The sequence below is a fragment of the Osmerus eperlanus genome, chromosome 6 (assembly GCF_963692335.1).
Source record: "Osmerus eperlanus chromosome 6, fOsmEpe2.1, whole genome shotgun sequence".
Lineage (NCBI taxonomy): Eukaryota > Metazoa > Chordata > Actinopteri > Osmeriformes > Osmeridae > Osmerus > Osmerus eperlanus.
In genome coordinates, this window is record NC_085023.1 from 6,364,939 (window position 1) to 6,385,222 (window position 20,284).

General features: G+C 44.7%; 1 long non-coding RNA gene across 1 annotated transcript in view; it reads left to right on the forward strand.

The window, feature by feature from the left end:
- LOC134022052 (uncharacterized) overlaps nt 1-1,096 on the forward strand; it is a 139,062-nt gene extending 137,966 nt beyond the window's left edge. The window contains exon 2 of the long non-coding RNA XR_009930610.1: nt 682-1,096. This is a non-coding gene — a long non-coding RNA (uncharacterized LOC134022052). The remainder of the gene's footprint in view (nt 1-681) is intronic.
- Nucleotides 1,097-20,284: the final 19,188 nt, after the last annotated feature.

Sequence of the window (20,284 nt, forward strand, 5' to 3'; positions counted from 1 at the left end):
AACACTTGCACGGTCGTAGCTCAGTTTCTTATGGGCGGGCCAGATTCTCCGGGCGGGCAAAGCAGAGAGAGGGGAGGTAACCTTCCTCCTTGTGACGTCACAAAGAGGAGATTTTCAAACAGAGCAATTGAGCTTTCATTTTCTGAAAGGCGGAGAAGAACACCCAGGGCTTGTTTTACACCGATCGAAAATTCTAGCCACTGGGGGACCAAAGGCAGGCTAGGGGAACTCATATTAATGTTAAATAACCTCCTAAAGTGAAGTTTTCATGTCATGTCACCTTTAACTGTGTTCCTCGCGCCCAACACGGGCTACTCACGACCACCACTTTTGTGCCGCGTTCACAGTTGATATTGCCTTTAGTCTGCCCGTTAGCAACCCCACGTAGCTAACCGGCAATCGCTCCTGGCAAACTGGTCGTCCCACGTAGCTAGCTGAAATGGAGCTGCTAACGTTTCCGGTAGCTAGCAGCGCTATTCAGCGGCGTGGCTCCCTCGTAGGCCGCCTCAAAGGAACCACGAGGGCCCGGGTTACTCGAGTGCTATTTGAGTATGGCGTGAAATTAGTGCCAGGAGAGCGAGCTCTGTAAAAACGATTTGTAACTTGCAAAAAAGATTTGTGTCTCTGTAGAAAATGATTCGTGTACTTGCAAAAAAAAGTTTTGTGTCTCCGCAGAAGAAGGTAAAGAATATATTGTGCTTATTAAAGTTATGCATTGTGCTTATTAAAGTTATGAACTTAGAAGTGTGCTCAGGCTTAAACATTGGGTCTCACACTGGGTGTGGGAAGCAGGCTGTTCTTTGTGTCTCTTATCTCTTCATTTTCAGAAACAACCTTGAAACCGGGTGGAGACGGCACCCAAGCAGGTGGGACGCGTAGGCAAGAACAACTCCCTGATGCACGAGAGAACAAGCTCAACCCTTTTTTGATATGTGTGTTTCAATTGCACTGTATAAATATATGCTGGGGAGGGACAGATAGCCAGTAGGACTTTGTGAACCAGCCCAAACTCTGTTGCGGGTAGGGAAACTTATACAACCCCAGAGCTCTGTACTTGTTGATTTCCAACTGCTGCATTAAAGCTGATATTATCGGACCTCTGCGACTCCAGACCACTTTTTGTAGAACACAGATTTGTGTCATTGAATACCATCATTACATATTGGAATAGACACATAGATTTATGAATCCTTCAAAGGCAAGATTTGTGTACTTGCAAAAATTTGTAACTTGCAAAAAAGATTTGTGTACTTGTAAAAAAAAGTTTTGTGTCTCCGTAGAAGAAAAAGATTTGTGTACTTGTAAAAAAAAGTTTTGTGTCTCCGTAGAAGAAGGCGGGAACACTGCTCCCAAAACCATCTAAGCCAATCAAATATAGCCATTTCTGTGTCTAGTATCATTGGACATTTTCGTCTGTCTATCACACAAAGAACGTCAGCGAATAAGAACAAAACTAGAATGCTGATGATTTCAATGGCGAGTCATTTGGTAAGTAGTTCAAAATATCCATGGGCATGTATCTTTAATGCAACATTTAAAGATTATTCGGTTAGCACACTCTTAACAGTAAAAATTTATGGATAAGAGTCGTAGTAAGTTGAATAGTTTTTTTATGTAAATATGTATATGGATATTTAATTAGACGACCAGTCATTAAACCTTGGACAATGTGCAGCTAAATGGCAGGGAATGAAGGATTCAAAATCTTTGTGTCTATTCCAATATGTAATGATGGTAATTCAATGACACAAATCTGTGTTCTAGAAAGAGTGGTCTGGAGTCGCAGAGGTCCGATAATATCAGCTTTAATGCAGCAGTTGGAAATCAACAAGTACAGAGCTCTGGGGTTGTCTACGTTTCCCTACCCGCAACAGAGTTTTGGGCTGGTTCACGAAGTCCAACTGGCTATCTGTCCCTCCCCAGCATATATTTATACAGTGCAATTGAAAAACAAGTATCAAAAAAGGGTTGAGCTTGTTCTCTCGTGCATCAGGGAGTTGTTCTTGCCTCCGCGTCCCACCTGCTCGGGTGCCGTCTCCACCCGGTTTCAAGGTTGTTTCTGAAAATGAAGAGATAGAGACACAAAGAACAGCCTGCTTCCCACACCCAGTGTGAGACCCAATGTTTGAGCCTGAGCACACTTCTAAGTTCATAACTTTAATAAGCACAATGCATAACTTTAATAAGCACAATATATTCTTTAATCCCTCTTTTGATCTCTGAAAACACCAGAGATCAATCAACATAGCCCGGACCAACAACCGCCTCCTCGTCCTGGTCAGCCAGCCCCAGCAACGGCATTTGGAACCCCTTCGTCGGGTTCTCCTCAGCCGAGACAATGATCCTGTTACACAGGGACCTGATACAAGGGATACAACAACACCCACACAGAGCAAACATGCACAACATCCCTGATAGGCGGTCATGCATACCTCCGGTGGATTGTTCTGTCTTGCCCGTCTCTCCAACTGTTGTGGTAAATACAAAAAATAATACACTTGCAAGCCTATGACTAAGCTAAGCAATCCCAGCCAGGCTAACCCTGTAACACACTTCATGTTGATATTGATAAAACACACTCTTAAGCAAAATAGCGAAAACTGTCTTAGTCCAGTACAACTCTAGTGTGATCAAGCAGTATTACTCTTGACCTCGTCGTAACCCTCTTTTCCGGACTCTCACATTCGTAGCAAATAGCAAACAGTTCACTGGCCCTCCTGGCCCTTCTCCACCAACTCCTGCAACGTACGACTGGGTTCTGGAGCAGCAGAACACATGCTCCAGTGGTACCACGTACTCCCTTTCCCCAGCACCCTTAGGGCGTGCGAGGTTCTCTCGATGACCTTGAATGGTCCTGTCCATAAATGTACAACAGGCTTCCCCGAACACCTGATGACGTATTGGGGCAGGTGGGTCAGGTGGGGCAGGGTCTTCAAGGGGAAGGGGGGGGGGCAGACCACTCCTAGGTCTGATGGGGCATAGGGGCAGATGGGGCAGGGTCTCCAAGGGGAAGGGGTAGATCATCCAGTGAGAAGGGGGGGGGACAGGGTCTCCAGGGGAATGGGGCCTTAGAACAGGGGTTAGGTAGTCAGACCCGCCGGTCTGACTCGTCCTGAAGCAGAAAAGAGTTACAGTCCCAGCATCACCTTATCTCCCATGATCAAGCAGTAACTGAGTCAAATGAGATGCGAACAGTCGAACACCAATGATTAAACACAGATATTGAAATCAAGAACCCATTTCAGGATTTAAAGTGGATATTTTTAAAGTTCAAATAAATCCCTCCTTTCACACCCTTATAGGGTGTGACAACAAACCCAAATTCAAAAAATATCCCATTACCGATTACACAATGTTGACATACAATAATGATGAGACTATGCAGCGTTATAGCCAAGTGGTGTGGACACACTGGACACAGTGGGAAAACCCTAATGATGTTATAGGGGAAAACCCACCGTCACTCCAGAGTGGACATTCGACATCCATGTATCCACGGCAGACCTGGACATGCTCACAGGCCCCCTTCACCACATACATACAACTTTAGCCAAGCTTTTAGAATTGCAATAAAATAAACTAAATTCGAAACAAATAGAAAAACCAGAAATTAGACAGGATATTTTAAAGTTATCATAAGATCCCTCCTTTCATTGATAACTTTAATCAATACCCAATCTCCTCGTTTGACTCCTCCACTCTTTGGTTTACTGCTTCACCTGGAACAGAATTTAGCAGAAGACATCTCTTTTCTAGTTAGCATTTTTTTTTATAAAATTGGTTAACCATTTGATTCGCCTCTTCATCATGCTATGTGAAAGGTTTAAGTTGTGGTATTACATATGATCTCCAATAAATCAATTCAAATGGTGTTATGCACCTGGTATAGGACTGGGAAAGACTTCAGTTCACATAGTAAACATACTGTATCTATAATTACCAGGCAGTATTTTCCCTTCAGTTTTCTTATTGTTGAGCAAACACATGTAACAGCATCTAAAAAACGATCCCCCATATTCAACTCCTATTAGTCATGCATAGAAATGACAATCTGTTTCTTTGTTCCCTTCTTTAGAAAATCAACTGTTAGTCTAATTTATTTCACTCCAAAAAACCTTTTCTGTCTTTTAAAACAGTTAAGTTTAAGACCAATATTGTTTTAGATTCTCTATTTTACCAAATCACACCTCTTTTTATCAAAGATATGATAAAAGCAATTTTCATTATGCCAAACCAGAATCTGTATGCTTCTTAAATGAAATATAGACCAAATAATGTTCTTAATGTAGCTATTAACCAAACATTTTTCCCAAATATATTTTCTATAAAGGTCAGATAGGTAGAACTTCATAACTCGTTTTGCTGCAGTTCAAAACGAGCCAATTAGCTCAAACCATCATAACCACAATTAATCAGACTTGATGAGTGTTCCCAAATTATTTCAGAACTGAATGTTATAATAATCCTCTTCATGCACTAATACCATTTATTAATACAACATTATCACAGCCTAACTGTTTATCCCAAACAGTATGCCAGGCTCTGATAAAACTCTCAAATAAAACTTGAAACCAAATTACAATTAAACTCCAAATAAAAGTACATTTAGTTATGTTCTCTTTCTCATTTTTAACCAAATTACATCTAATACCTTTATCAAAACTCTTAAAAACCCTAGATTTTACTATTTTGACTTAAAATGTTATCCCATATACCTTTCCAATTGCTTCCTCATAATTTTTCACATACATTTCCTCAAACCATTCTTTGACCAACACAGCTGGTTTGCTCTAGTATAACTCTTCCAATTGTATTATAACCAATTTATAAACCAGGGGTTCAATTTCTGCATTTTTACTGAATACCCTCACACATCACAGATTTTCCGCCTATAAATCCAAGTTCTGGTCGGAAAGGCTTAAAAAAAAAACCCTCCCTGTTTGGCTAGGAATTATAACAAATGTTGATCACGCATTTGTTAACCACCAAACTTGGGATTCATCTAAACGAACACATCTATCAGCATTAATACTCACATAATTATGCAGAACTATACCCTCTGGGATCACCTTTGTAAGATCTCAAGTAACAGGACTCTTTTAGCCCCCACCTTTCTCCAACTCTCCTCGGGATTTCTGTAACTTCTTGGTCAAAGAAAAAAGCACGAGATTGATAAAAGTGAGTGATTTCACAATTTAAAAACTTGTTAGACTTTGCACCGAAGGCAATAATGGTCCTTGGAGTACACCTAGTGGATCTTTTTATTTTTTACGACAGATCTGTTTAAAATACCGTTCAGCTCAACCCGACTCCACACAAATATTACTTTTTCACATCAATTCAATTCTGTAACCCTCTTGTACCGGAGAGGACAAAGAAAAGACACACCACACTCCTCTCTATTTTTATTAAACTCAATCTGACTCCACACAAATAGACAGTGAAAAAGACAAAGACAACGAGTTTAGGGACTCTAACCCCTGGAAAGGACTCTAACCTCCCCTTGGACAAGGACAACGAGTTTAGGGACTCTAACCCCTGGAAAGGACTCGAACCTCCCCTTGGACAAGGACAACGAGTTTAGGGACTCTAACCCCTGGAAAGGACTCGAACCTCCCCTTAGACAAGGACAACGAGTTTAGGGACTCTAACCCCTGGAAAGGACTCGAACCTCCCCTTGGACAAGGACAACGAATTTAGGGACTCTAACCCCTGGAAAGGACTCAAACCTCCCCTTGGACAAGGACAACGAGTTTAGGGACTCTAACCCCTGGAAAGGACTCGAACCTCCCCTTAGACAAGGACAACGAGTTTAGGGACTCTAACCCCTGGAAAGGACTCGAACCTCCCCTTAGACAAGGACAACGAGTTTAGGGACTCTAACCCCTGGAAAGGACTCGAACCTCCCCTTAGACAAGGACAACGAGTTTAGGGACTCTAACCCCTGGAAAGGACTCGAACCTCCCCTTAGACAAGGACAACGAGTTTAGGGACTCTAACCCCTGGAAAGGACTCGAACCTCCCCTTAGACAAGGACAAAACACAAAAACGGTTGATTTCCCACCAATGTTGGTTTGACTAGGTACGATGAAACATAGTAATCGTCTAAATTTGGTTCTCAGTTCCGAATAGCAGTACTTTGAATTAACAGGTGTCTGCTTACCTTTTTTTATGTTGAGGCCTCTGACGATTACGTCTGTCTCCTCGCACCGGTGTATGGGTCTCTCCCCCGATCCGTCGGTCGGGCCGGAACCCTCTGGACTCCCTCTTATCAGCGTCGGGGTCACCAGTTGAAGGATTCAAAATCTTTGTGTCTATTCCAATATGTAATGATGGTAATTCAATGACACAAATCTGTGTTCTAGAAAGAGTGGTCTGGAGTCGCAGAGGTCCAATAATATCAGCTTTAATGCAGCAGTTGGAAATCAACAAGTACAGAGCTCTGGGGTTGTCTACGTTTCCCTACCCGCAACAGAGTTTTGGGCTGGTTCACGAAGTCCAACTGGCTATCTGTCCCTCCCCAGCATATATTTATACAGTGCAATTGAAAAACAAGTATCAAAAAAGGGTTGAGCTTGTTCTCTCGTGCATCAGGGAGTTGTTCTTGCCTCCGCGTCCCACCTGCTCGGGTGCCGTCTCCACCCGCTTTCAAGGTTGTTTCTGAAAATGAAGAGATAGAGACACAAAGAACAGCCTGCTTCCCACACCCAGTGTGAGACCCAATGTTTGAGCCTGAGCACACTTCTAAGTTCATAACTTTAATAAGCACAATGCATAACTTTAATAAGCACAATATATTCTTTAGGAACTGCCGCGAAATCACTCAATATAGTTAGTGGTTTTTAAATAATAATAATAAAGGACATTTCAAACATGCTGTATTAATTATTGAAAACACTATGACAATCACTCATCAAGAAATCTCATGAAATCATCAGCATTCTAGTTTTGTTCTTATTCGCTGACGTTCTTTGTGTGATAGACAGACGAAAATGTCCAATGTCCAAGCTGAATGCTTGACTGAACTTGGTGAACACATCAGTCACTACTAGTACATTTTCACGCCCATCCGTGGATGGCTCCAGTGTAGTGAAATCTACTGCCACAACTTCCAGGGTGCTCTAATCTTGGGTTGTGGCATCTTTGCTAGCACACACCGGTCACATCTTTTCACCCACTCTTCCGCATCCTTGTACATGCCTCCCCAAAAACACCTCTGTTTCAACAGGCCTAGGGTTCTCTCTATACCTTGATGCCCCATTTCATCATGAACCTTCTTCAGGACTTGCTCAGTCAAACAGGCGGGTAACAACAACTGATGGCATTCTCCAGTATAAACATCATCGATGACACTGTATAACAGACCTTCCTTTTCTCTGATCTTTTGCCACTGTTTTAACAGGGACTTCACAGGTCTGGACAAACTTACTCTCTCTCTGTGAGTGGGTTTTCTCTTACGATCCCAGAACTGTCTGAACACCCTGATTGCTGGATCAGACTATTGAAACTGACCAAGTTCGACTTTTGAATATCCTGGAAAAGTGGGGGGATTCTCACACCCAACATCTTCTTCCCTTGCCAAAGATGCTTGTAACTGCCTGACTTTGCTACCTCCAACTCTTACTGCCATCAAGTCTGGTCCCAGAGCTGTCCCTGCCCTAAGTGAGTTACATATTGCCACACAACCATCGTACTCTGTATCTTTACTTTTAACCTCTGGGCTCTCTGGTCCTGTCATCCTAGAGAGAGCATCAGCTGCACTGTTGCATCGTCCTGGGCGGTACTTAACCTCTATGTAAAAAATGGCGAGCTGAGCAGCCCACCGTTGTTCAATAGCACCTAATTTGGCAGTTGTGAGATGACAGAGGGGGTTATTATCAGTTATGATGGTGCACTTGGACCCTAGCAGATAACTCTGAAACTTGTCCGTAACCGCCCACATAAGTGCTAACAGCTCCAGCTTCATGCTGCTATAGTTCCGATTGTTCCTCTCAGCCCTTCTTAACCTCCTGCTCGCATAAGCTATCACTTTCTTTGTACCTTGTTGATGCTGGTACAACACTGCACCCAACCTTAGGTTGCTGGCATCCGTCTCTATCACAAATGGAAGGGTGAAATCAGCATACCCCAACGTTGGCGCACTAGTAAGTTTGTCTTTGAGATGTTCAAAGGCAATTTACATTTATTCATTTAGCAGACGCTTTTATCCAAAGCGACTTCCAAGAGAGAGCTTTACAAAGTGCATAGGTCACTGATCATAACAACAAGATAGCCACAAAAACATTGCGAGTAGCCAAAACATGAAGCACACATTGTGAACAACCAAAGTAAGTGCCAAAGGGAAGAACCATAAGAGCATGTAGTTAGACAAGTTACAATTAAACAACATGAACGGCTATAAGTGCAAGTGTACCTGTGGAAAAAACAAGCAACAATAATAAAAACAATATATCACAGCGAGTACAAATATTTTAAATCAGTTACCACTAACCACAAGAGCAACAAGTCTCTAAGCAAGAGTCATTGTGATCCTTGAGGAAACTAACATCGGGTCAAGCGAACCATTCTTAAGTACCGTTGTACTCCCAGAACAAGTGCGTCTTGAGCCTTTTCTTGAAGGTGGAGAGACAGTCAGTGTCTCTGATGGAGGTGGGGAGTTGATTCCACCACTGGGGGGCCAGACAGGAGAAGAGCTTGTGTTGGGACCTTGAGCGGTGGGACCACCAGGCTGTTGTCTGAAGAAGACCGTAGGTGACGGGTGGGGGTGTAAGGCTGCAGGAGAGACTTGATGTAGACGGGTGCAGTCCCGTTCACTGCTCGGAAGGTCAGTACCAGGGTCTTGAATCTGATACGGGCCATGATAGGTAGCCAGTGGAGAGAGATGAGGAGCGGGGTAACATGGGAGCATCTGGGTAGATTGTAGACCAGGCGGGACGCTGCATTCTGAATCCTCTGAAGAGGGCGGGTTGCACATGCTGGGAGACCAGCGAGCAGCGAGTTGCAATAGTCCAACTTGGAGAGGACAAGTGCTTGGACTAGCAGCTGGGTGGAGTGCTCAGACAGGTATCTCCTGATCTTCCGGATGTTGTAGAGGGTGAATCTACACGACCGGGAGACTGCAGCAATGTGGGCCATGAGGGAGAGCTCGTCGTCCATGGTAACCAGGGGCTGCGCCAGAATAATTTTTATGCAGGTGCTGAGGGGGTGCTAGATCGTTGACAGGGGGAGCTGCGCAATTATATATATATTTATTTATTTTGGTGAGCAGTCTCACGAGCCCAGCGTCATGGAGCCGACCAGCTAAATAGTTAACTAGCGTTGTTAGCTGTATCCCTGCCTGTGTTTGCGCTGTTGCTCAGCAAGCAACCTATCATGCCGTGGTGTAGGAGGGCCGATCAACAGGCGCATCATACATACATTTAAGAAATGTAAGACTTGAATGTACAGTATGTAATGTCACATTAAATAATGTATTTGAACTCAAGCTTGTGTGATGCGTCGCTGTATCATTGCACGGTTTATCACAGCCTGGAAACATACCGATCTACAACCGATGCAAGCACACCGCATTTATCACAGTTAAAGTTTTAATTAAACAAGCACAACATTCAGCATTCAATCAAATATCAAAATCAAAAAGCACCCAGAGCACTGGGGAATCAGTATTCACCATATTGGTGATAATTATCACTTAGTAACAGTCTCAAATATTCTTAAAGATTTTTGGATATTGACATTCATTGCACAACATTTTAGACTTTAGTCAAGGGCAACATTATGCCACCAAAAAGCACCCAGATCACTGGGGAATCAGTATTCACCATATTGGTGACAATTATCACTTAGTAACAGTCTCAAACCAGGACAATGCGACGGTTGTTGTGATTGACGGAAAATGCATCAATGATGCGCTGAACATCCAGAGCCTTCGCTCTTCGTGTATTGATGGCCAAAATTGCCAAGTTGCTGTTTCGGTCATCCCCACAGTTGCTTCTAAGATATGTTTTCAAGCGTCGGAGACAGGAAAAAGATCTCTCACATGACACAGATGTCACAGGAAGTGTCAGGGATATCAAGATGAGTTTATGCAAGTCCATAAACGCATCTTTATATGGTTCCATAAGTAACAGCAATTCAGTAGTGTTTTTAAACGAGTGTCCTTGTTTTGTTTTTCTTTCAAGCAAACGCCGGACTTGGTGCATCTCTGCGTTTAGATTTTCTTCAGTGATGCCATAAAACTGTGCCATGGGCAATAGACACTTCTTGTCTAAGAAGGACTTGTGTTGTGGGCTGAGAGCTGAGACCCCCATCATCACATCGTCGGCATCTTTAGAGAAGCGTCTCGTCAATTCACTGACCAGTCTGTCAACAACTTGAAAGAAGCAGTCGGTGCGCAGATCATCAGAGTTGCGAGCGCGGTGTATAGGAGCCTCAACGATAAAGTCCTTCAGTCGCTGGCTTTGTGGTCGGGCATCTCTCCCTTGTGGTGATATGCTCCCCGATGCTAGGCCAACCTTGGCACACAGTTCATTTGCACGGTTTTGTATATCGCTCCAATATTCCTCAGAAAGTTTTTCAGAGAGTGCTGTGACGACAGATTGGATCAGATCACTTGCTGATGAGATGTCGAGGTTGGGTGACTGCAGCTGGTCTGAAGCAAATTTGGTGATCCGGAAAATGTCCTCAAATAAAATGAGGCGCAAAACAAACTCTTGGTCGATAAGACCCTGCATTGCCCTGGCATCTATTTTTCGCCTCGCATTTGTTTGTACTCGAACATCCTGCAAAGTGGCCAGAATGGCAGGGAGTGATTTTTTAATTGCCCACAATGCAGAGTGCTGACATGCCCAACGTGTTTCACTAAGTTTCTTCAACTCGACTGGCTGTTCAGATGGTTCAAGCTCCTTTTGTTTTTTATTGAAAATGTCATGGACCACTGAACCAGAAAAAAAATTGTAGAGCATTTGTACAATCTCGAAAAACTCAGCAGCAGGCTGGATATTTCGTACACAGTCTACTAGAACAAGATTAAGTCTATGTGCATGGCAGTGCACGTATATGAGGCACCTCTTTTTTTTCAAAACTTTTCCTGCACCCCGTTGTTGCACCCCGACATCACCGCAGCTCCATCATAGCATTGGCCAATGCAGGCGTTGACATCAATGTTGCATTGACTGAGAGTTGTTTTAATAGACCGTAGAAGTGAATCCGCGTCCAATCCCTCAGCTGGCGTAAAGTTTAAAAACTCCTCCCATCACATTCCCAGCATGTAGGTAGCGGACTACTACAGAAATCTGCTCTTTTTTGCTAATGTCTTTACTTTCGTCGACAATTAAGGCAAAATAACCAGTATCTCCCACTTCATCGCTGATCTGTTTTCTTATCATATCAGCCATTATAGCGATTATCTCATTTTGCACTTCGTGGTGTGTGTATTTTGCGTTTGACGGACTTTCAGCTATCTTTTTCGCAACAGTTTTGTCAAACATACTGATAACATAGAGTTCGACACAGTTTCCCCTGTTCGCGGAGTGCTCATCCTCTCTGTGGCCACGCTGAGCAATGCATTGACATGCCGTGTAGCGCAAACTCTCCACCACAGCCTTCATACAGCGACGATTTTACTATGTCCGTTATTAATAATGTTAAGTATTTTTGAGCCATCTTTCACCCTCTGCTTAAATTCACACCATGCCTCCATGGAAAACTTGTGTGCAGCACTAGCATTATGGGCTTTAAAACTCTGCTGTGCTTTACGCCAGTTCTGGAATCCAGAATTTGGCTCTAGACGGAGACCATGGCCACCAACCGCTGCTGCAAAATGCCTGCATGAAAAGCAAAATGCTGCATCCTTTTCAACAGAATACTCTAGCCAGTTGGCACTGGCAGAAGGAACCGCTCCATCTTTATGCTTTATGAAGGAAAAGCGCGGCAGCGTGGTTACAATTCACGTGAATGCTACGTCAGACGTCTCATACAAGTTGATGACAATCAAAATCGAAATAACGAAAAGTTTGTTCTTTTTTTTTTCTTCACCATGCTGTTCAGGGCTTCCATAGAATTCAGCCTGAATATAATTGATTCCTTGTAATTGTGCTTTGGTCATTCTTCAGCACCCCCAAGAATGACCGCCCATGATGGTAACCCCAAGGTTCCTGGCAGAGGATGAAGGGGTCACCGTCGCAGATCCCAGGGTGATTGAGAGATCGTGGGAGATGGAGGGTTTAGCCGGGATGATGAGAAGTTCTGTTTTGGCGAGGTTCAGCTGGAGGTGGTGCTCGGTCATCCAGGCGGAGATGTCTGTGAGGCAGGCCTCAATCCTAGCTGAGATCCCCGGATCCCTGTGGACCCCCAAATTTGACATTTGGGGGTCCACAAGACTTTTATAGACCTGAGCTCCCTTGTAGGGCCTTTTCTCTCTAAGGCACACATTTACCACATCGTGCAGTGGTCCAGCTATCTGAGAGAAACCTTCGATAAATTTCCGGTAATAGCTACAAAACCCTAAGAATGATCTAAGTTCCTTAGGAGTATTTGGGACTGGCCACTCCTGAACCGCACTTATTTTGTCGGGGTCAGTATGCACCCCCTGTTGCGGGCACGTTGCACAGTCCGAAGGGCATCCGCTGATATTCGTACAGCATAACGGTGTAACGGTGTAACGAAACGGTGTAACGAAAGCCGTCTTGTGTCTATCTTTCTCATGAACCGCCACTTGGTGGTATCCGCTAGCAAGGTCTATGGTCGAGAAGATCTGTGCTCCACCCAATGCATCCAGGCTCTCGTCTATACGTGGCAATGGAAAAGCGTCACGTTTAGTCTTAGAATTAAGTCTCCTATAATCCACACACAGCCTCAGACTTCCATCAGCTTTGCGCACCAACACAACAGGCGAAGCATATGCACTCGAGCTTTCACATATTACTCCCTTTCTGAGCAGTTCAGAGATATGCTCTCTAACCTCTTCAAGCTGCGTTGTTGGTATGCGACGGTATGGCTGAGAGACAAGATTATCATCTGTCAATGGGATCTCGTGTCTCACTCTATTGGTGTACCCTGTTGGAAAAATTGAAGATGTAACACATTTATCCTGTATAAGAATGATTCTGTGTTCAGTATTCCTTGGGTGCAAAGAGAGGCCTAACCCCAAATCTGAACTCTGGGTAAACATACAGGACCCTTATCTTGGGGCTGAGGACTTAGAAGAGGGGGTTGTTTTAAGATACTTTGTGACAAGGACTATAGGTGGAGACGCAAGGTCTGGTGACCATTTGTTGACACCTATGTGAAGGAGTTTACGACCCCAGGACCGGAGATCCTGTTGTTGTGTTTCAATCAGGGTTGATGTCGTAAACACGCACACACGTAAACACGCACGCACACGCGCGCCAGGTCTATGCAAGGAGCCAATGAAGAAGAGCCATGGGACATTTGCATGCCTTTGTCTTAACCAATGACTGTAAAGAGCGGGGCTGCTTAAATAGGTAGCTAGAGCAACATGCTAGCAGACAAACTTGTAGCACAATGGCGTGTGATGTTTTTTTCTCCTTGTGGGCCGGCCGCAAGCAATAAAGCTTTCTTAAACTTGTTCACCGACTGACTGTGCAATGCTTGATAGATTAATATTCCTGACAACCCCAGGTCTTCATCACGGAGTGCAAACACATCAGCATATCTCGTGAGCAGTACTCCTAGTTCCGCTTGCTGCTCTGGTGTACCCCCTATCTGCAATCTACTTAACCCTTGTGCTGCCTTCGGGTCACATGACCCAAAGGTTCATAACGAACCATCGTTGTGTTTACCCAATTTTACCCAATACAAAAACAAATAAAAATAATTTTCTTTTAACCTTCGCAATGTGGGGGGTCTGACGCATGCTTACAAAAATACAAAATTGCTTTACTTTGTTTTTGTATGCGGTAAAGTTGTCGCAATACGACGGTGGGTCACAACGACTGAGGGTCAGAATGACCCGAAGATAACACAAGGGTTAACAGGGTCTCTGGGTCAGTATCAGACCCTGGTTTGACATATTGGTCTACGGTCACTTCTTCGTGATCAGCAGAGATACGCTGGAATGTCACTTCACAGGGGTGACTCATAACACTGACAGTGGCTAAGCACTCCAAGATGCATTTTAGGAGAGAGACAAACATCGTCCTGTTAAAGGTTTACCACTTGTACTGGAAATACTCTACTACTAAAGGACACCACAGTGGGAACGGGAATCAGCCCACCTGGTAATGGCATGCTCACGGGCTCTAGCATCCAACAAGCATTGGTGTCACTAGCTCCCTTGTTTACTCTACCATAGACTGTGGCAACAGAAGATGCTGGTACGCGTGTTTGTGCGCACCACTTACTCTTGCGTTCAGCGTTGTTTCGACCAGTTCAGCCCCCTGTACCCGATGGAAGGCTTCCCTCCATACAGAGTCCAGCTTCCCTCCTAGGGTGGTGTCAAACTCAGTAAGTGCAAGCTGTCTGCATTTTTTAGCGATATTCATTCCTATTATTCCCGGGGGAGAATGGTCTGACTCTGTAGCACCCCCATCACGAACTACCAGGAACCCACACTCAGGGAGAGTTAACCCCAGCACCTGAATATCTAGCTCAACATATCCCAGGTACGGCAAGGGTAACTTATTGGCTGCAGTTATCTTTAGCCACTTAGCCGTGCAGTGGAGATCTTTATCTTCCCCATGGAGGTTTTCTCTAAAAAAGCTTTCTGCTAGGGTACTCACTTTACTTCTGGTGTCCAAAAGACATCTAACTGGAACACCTCCAATGGAAATATCTACTTCAGGGCACTTGCCAACTGCATTCTCTAAGAAACGCTCTTTGGTTAACAAGCTACCTGTGGAGCCTTCTGACTTCCCTCGCATTGCCCGGCCCACTGCAATGGAGGGGCTCCGTTTCCCTGTACCACAGAGTTGGTGGTGGCAATGGACTGGTCTCTGTAATTACGTGGCCCGGGACACTGTCTGGCTACATGCCCCACCTCCTCACACCTTAAACATATGGGTTGGCCATCATCTGCATACTTGGGTTTGAACCTAGACTGCACAGTCCTACTACCATTTGAACCAGCTTTCTGTACAGTAAGTTCGCGAACTGCAGCAGCGAGTTCCCACATGGCTTTACCCTGCTGAGTGATCAGTTGTACTACATCTTGCAAAACCCCAACTACCTCACTTGGTGTACTGTTACTAGGGTTTGGACATTCAGACATTTTCCCAGACTCTGTACTAACGATATTCCAATTTCTGTCCACACTAGCACAACGGGATCTGTCTTCCACCACCCACAGCATGGCTTCCTCACGAACATCAAAGAGAGTGGACTGTGGTTTCTCTCGGACAAGCTTGCGCAATTCCCTACGCAGGAGGGCATCCCTTACCCCTTCAACAATCGGGTGAGCTGCGGGTCAGGCACAACATTAGTGGACTGTTGGAGAGCATAGTTTAGCAACTGGGAGAGAGCATGGGAATATTCACAAAAATCTTCCCCCTCCAGCTGTCGCCGTGCATAAAAAGCATGCAACAACTGTGGGGTGGTACGTTTCTCTCTAAAGGCTCCCTTCAGATATGCAAACAGATCTTGAGGTGGTTTTGTCTTCCCCCCATACACAGCTTTACTTCATCTAATGTTGAACCCCTTAAATGAGAAAGAATGAAATCTACTTGATCCTCAGTGTTTAAACGTTGGAGTCAGGTGGCTGAGCGGTTAGGGAATCGGACTAGTAATCTGAAGGTTGCCAGTTCGATTCCCGGCCATGCCAAATGACGTTGTGTCCTTGGGCAAGGCACTTCACCCTACTTGCCTCGGGGGAATGTCCCTGTACTTACTGTAAGTCGCTCTGGATAAGAGCGTCTGCTGAACGACTAAATGTAAACCCCTCATCCTGATTCCACGTTCAACTTTGTCTATGAATTTGTCTACAGTTTGACCATCTTTACCTGGGTCACCACTGAATGGCACAATTTGACATTCTCTTGGGATATATACATAAGATCTGGTATTGGCATTACCCATGTCTGCCAGCGTTGACATAACTTGGTCGTGCCTTTGACCTAGCTCATGAATTCGCCTCTGTAGTTGGGCAACTGGATTACCCCCATCCCCATACAATGTTCCAATGTTCCCACTTTGAATGTCACATGGACACAAAACAGTCACAGTTGCTTCAGTCCAACCTGAGGGACCAATCTCTTTGGGCCTCCTTTGCCAGCGGACTCCACAACGGTGCGGCCACCCTCCTGTGTTGCTGGAAACCGGTCCCTTGCTTCCTCGCAGGCTCTCCAGGCACGCCACACTCCACGTCGTTGATCCTCTTGGCACTGGAACTCGGCCACTCTTCACTACTACTGTTGCCCTTCTCCACTCTACTTGCCTGCCGACCCCAAGTAAGCAATGGAATCCCACTTCTGACACCATAATCTGTGGCCCGGTAATGTGACTGAATAATAGCGACGGGGCACAGGTTGAAATTATTAAATGTGGGTTGTTTTATTCCAGACTGCACTTGTAATTGTGCAGCATTAATTGTGCCGCATCTGGGGTCTACGGAGAATGGCTTTATACATGCAACAAATGAATTTCTATGGCAGCAGAGACAACAGTAGCAGCCTCTTTTCGATGATGTTCCACTGTTACTCGACAATAAGCACGGAGGGCCTATGAAGCACGTTCTCTTCCCTGCTCTTCGCGGGACATGTGATGAGATTAGCTCTTCACGGGGAGAAGAACCTCCACGCCAATCTGAGTTATTCTCTGATACCCAAAGTTATCCGTGTCACCAACTCGATATAAACAGCTTTATATGTTATTACAAATGTAAATTTCCTATTATTTTGTAGTCTTATAAACTTTTATTATAATATTTTAACCCTGCATAAGCACCACCTTGCTTGCAGTGCACCTTGCATTAACGGCATCTAACCTCTCACGGCACTCCCGGGCCTAACGGTAACTTGCAGGCCTGTCTCTTAAAGGGCCAGCGTGACATGGGATTGCTATCATTTCAACCTTTGACAGGCGGTCTAACTATTTAAATATTGCCCCACTTTCCACCTGGCTACATATGCTTACATTTATCTTAACTTGCTGCAGCAAAATAAATCTGTCGTCCCCCGTCACCAAGTCAGGGGGCGGGTTAAAGCCTCTGATTGGTGGTTCAACTTCAATCGACTGCTTTTGACTAATTCAACATGGAATAAAATATTGCATGCTACAGTGGTCGAAATTTTGGCGGAAGCTGAAGAGATGGAGGCCACTGCCAATTCCCTTTTTTTACATCATATTGAGAGCTTCGCTGAAATTATAGCAAAGATATCGGCCCTGACTGACACAGATGTAGCGTGCTTCACTCTGCGTTGTGTACTTTTTTATTGAAGACACTGCCACACTTGTGAATCTGCTGGAGACGGTTTATTTTCCCTGTACACGAAGAGACAGTACAGTTAGCTCTTGCGGCCACCTCGCTAGCTGGAGGTCAGGTCGAAAAGCAAGAAAAGAGTAACAGACAAATGCATCAAAAACGACACGTGCTGTGCACACACATTCACCGCACAACAGCACACCACACGATCCAAGAAAACACAATTTGGACAAAAACAAAAGACATACCTGTACACGAAGAGACAGTACAGTTAGCTCTTGCGTGTACCTCGCTCCTAGCTCTCGGCCACCTGAGTGAGCACATGGGAACCTCATCAACTGCCGTCCCCACAAGTCACTACAGGCACGCTAGTTAACGAGGTCTAATATTTACACTAATTATTACATATTACTATACATTTTACAATATCAACTTGGTTACAAAACATGAATATGAACCCGACATTTCACCACAGTTCTCTAACAATTTTCAGACCCGAAGACAACGTACCTCGCTAGCTGGAGGTCAGGTCGAAAAGAACAATCTAACTGCGAGAACACAGATAACCCGCGATGGGTCAACCCAAAACACACATAGCTTTTTGACAAACATACATTTTTACAAAAACGTAAACATAAATGTGAAAAAATGTCTGTACACCAACAATTGGATTTACATCTGTAATGCACTTTTAAAACTTTTTGACCTTGACATCAAATGATCAGCTTCCCCCTCCCAATTTGACCTACTTGACCTGGTCCTTGTGTACAATCCAGTGTGTAATCTAGGGGAACAACATTCCACTGCTACATTCACCCCCACTGTTTTACACTAGATTACAGACACAAAACACATCACAGCACCTCGAAGGTGACAAAGCAAAGAAAGAAAAACAAAAACACGTTACCTCGAAGGTAACAAAGCAAAGAAATAAAAAGAAACAAAACAATATTCACCCCCACAGGGCGACAGAGTAACCCAGTGTAGTCCCTTAATACTAGACCCACAAATGGTCGACCATCTGAAAAAGCTATCCCGCGAAGGATTAGGAAAAACAAAGGGTAGCTAATCCCTTATTCAACCGTATGCAAAAAAATGCCACATACATTTTATTCTGAGGAACTACACGCAAAGTTACATGAATTGTCTAAGAAATTAGACAAACCCACAAATCATTTCGAGTCACACCTAGTCACTACGAGTCACTACTACATAAAAAAAAAGAATTCCAAAGAGAGAAAGGGTAGGCAACGCCCTACCATTACCGAGAAACCAAGAACCGTTTTATTTCCTGTGTTGACATAGTTTGGATTAGTCTATTCACTGGCTTAATAATTCTACCTAGTCTAGTCCGCACACCTTCACCCAAAAACCTAGCAGAAATGTCACGGACAGCACTAACTGTACTCGAAGGTCCAACCCTAGGATGATCAGTACTATAGATCGGCAACTCCGGAGCCAGCACCCTTTCAGGTATAGACACAACACTTGTATTGTCAGACGACTGATCAGAATCCTGGTATATTGTCACAGACCCCACTGACAAAACATCCCCAACCAGATCAACATCATGTGACACAGCCTCATCCACATCGAAGAAAGCTTCACTAGCAGAACTCTCGTAGGCTTCGTGGCCATCTCTCTGGTCCACTTCTGCTGAGCACACCTCTCCCAAGGGGACTACACACGGCTGTTCCACTACACTTCCATCAGATGGAACTACACCCTCCTCTGGGAGTACTCTCCCAGAGGACTCAGGGAGGCCTGCTACCCAGTGGACAGTCCTGGCATCACTCCCCTCACCATGGCTAGACTCTAAAGACATCTCAGAGATCACATCACCACTCGATAGAGATCCGTGACCCCCAGGTTCCTCCCAAGAAGGCAAAGGCAGAAAGTTGACTGGCATAATCAAGTTCCTATGCACAGTTTTGATGCGCCCAGTGGCAGCGTGTTGGATACGATATGTGTTCAATGAGCTGTTCTTTGCAACAACTATGTACACCACACTGTCCCAGCGATCGGACAGTTTCTTCTTGCCCCTCTCTCCCTTATTAGCAAGTAGAACCCTGTCACCCTTCCCTACCGAGTGACCCTTAGCCCGTCTGTTATAGACCTCAGCTTGCCTCTTTTGTTGCTTACTGGCATGCTGCTGGGCCAAGGTCATGGCCTCTCTCAGATCCTCACCCAGAGCCTGGACATACTTATCCACATCTACAGTGTTCCCATCCAACAGCACACTTTCAAACATGACATCCACTGGCAACCTAGGGGTGCGTCCAAACATCAAGAAGAAGGGTGGAAACCCAGTAGTCTCATGAACAGTACAGTTATAGGAGAATGTCAAGGTGTTCAACATCTGAGGCCATTTAGCCTTGGACCTAGCAGGCAGAGCTCTAATCATCCCACCCAGTGTGCGATTCAGACGTTCCGCTTGACCGTTACCCATGGGATGATACGGTGTGGTATGGGACTTTTCAACACCAGATAACTGAAGCAACTCTGCAATAAGTGCACTCTCAAAGTTAGCACCCCTGTCAGAATGGATACAGTCGGCGAACCCATAAATACAGAAGAAGTTATTCCAGAGAACACGAGCAACAGTCTTAGCAGACTGGTTTGGGCATGGATACGCACAGGCCAGCTTAGTAAAGTGATCAGTCACCACTAATACATCAATAGACTTGTTGTTTGAATCTTCTGCGGACCAGAAATCAATACACACAAGCTCCAAAGGTGCGGTTGTCACAATGGAGACAAGTGGAGCTCTAGCTTCAGGCTCAGGTGCTTTACTCAACACACATCTCCTACAGTGGGCCACGTATTCCTTGACATCCTTATCCATCGAGTCCCAGTAAAACCGCTGCCTCGTGAGCCACAATGTGCGCTGCTGACCCTGGTGACCAG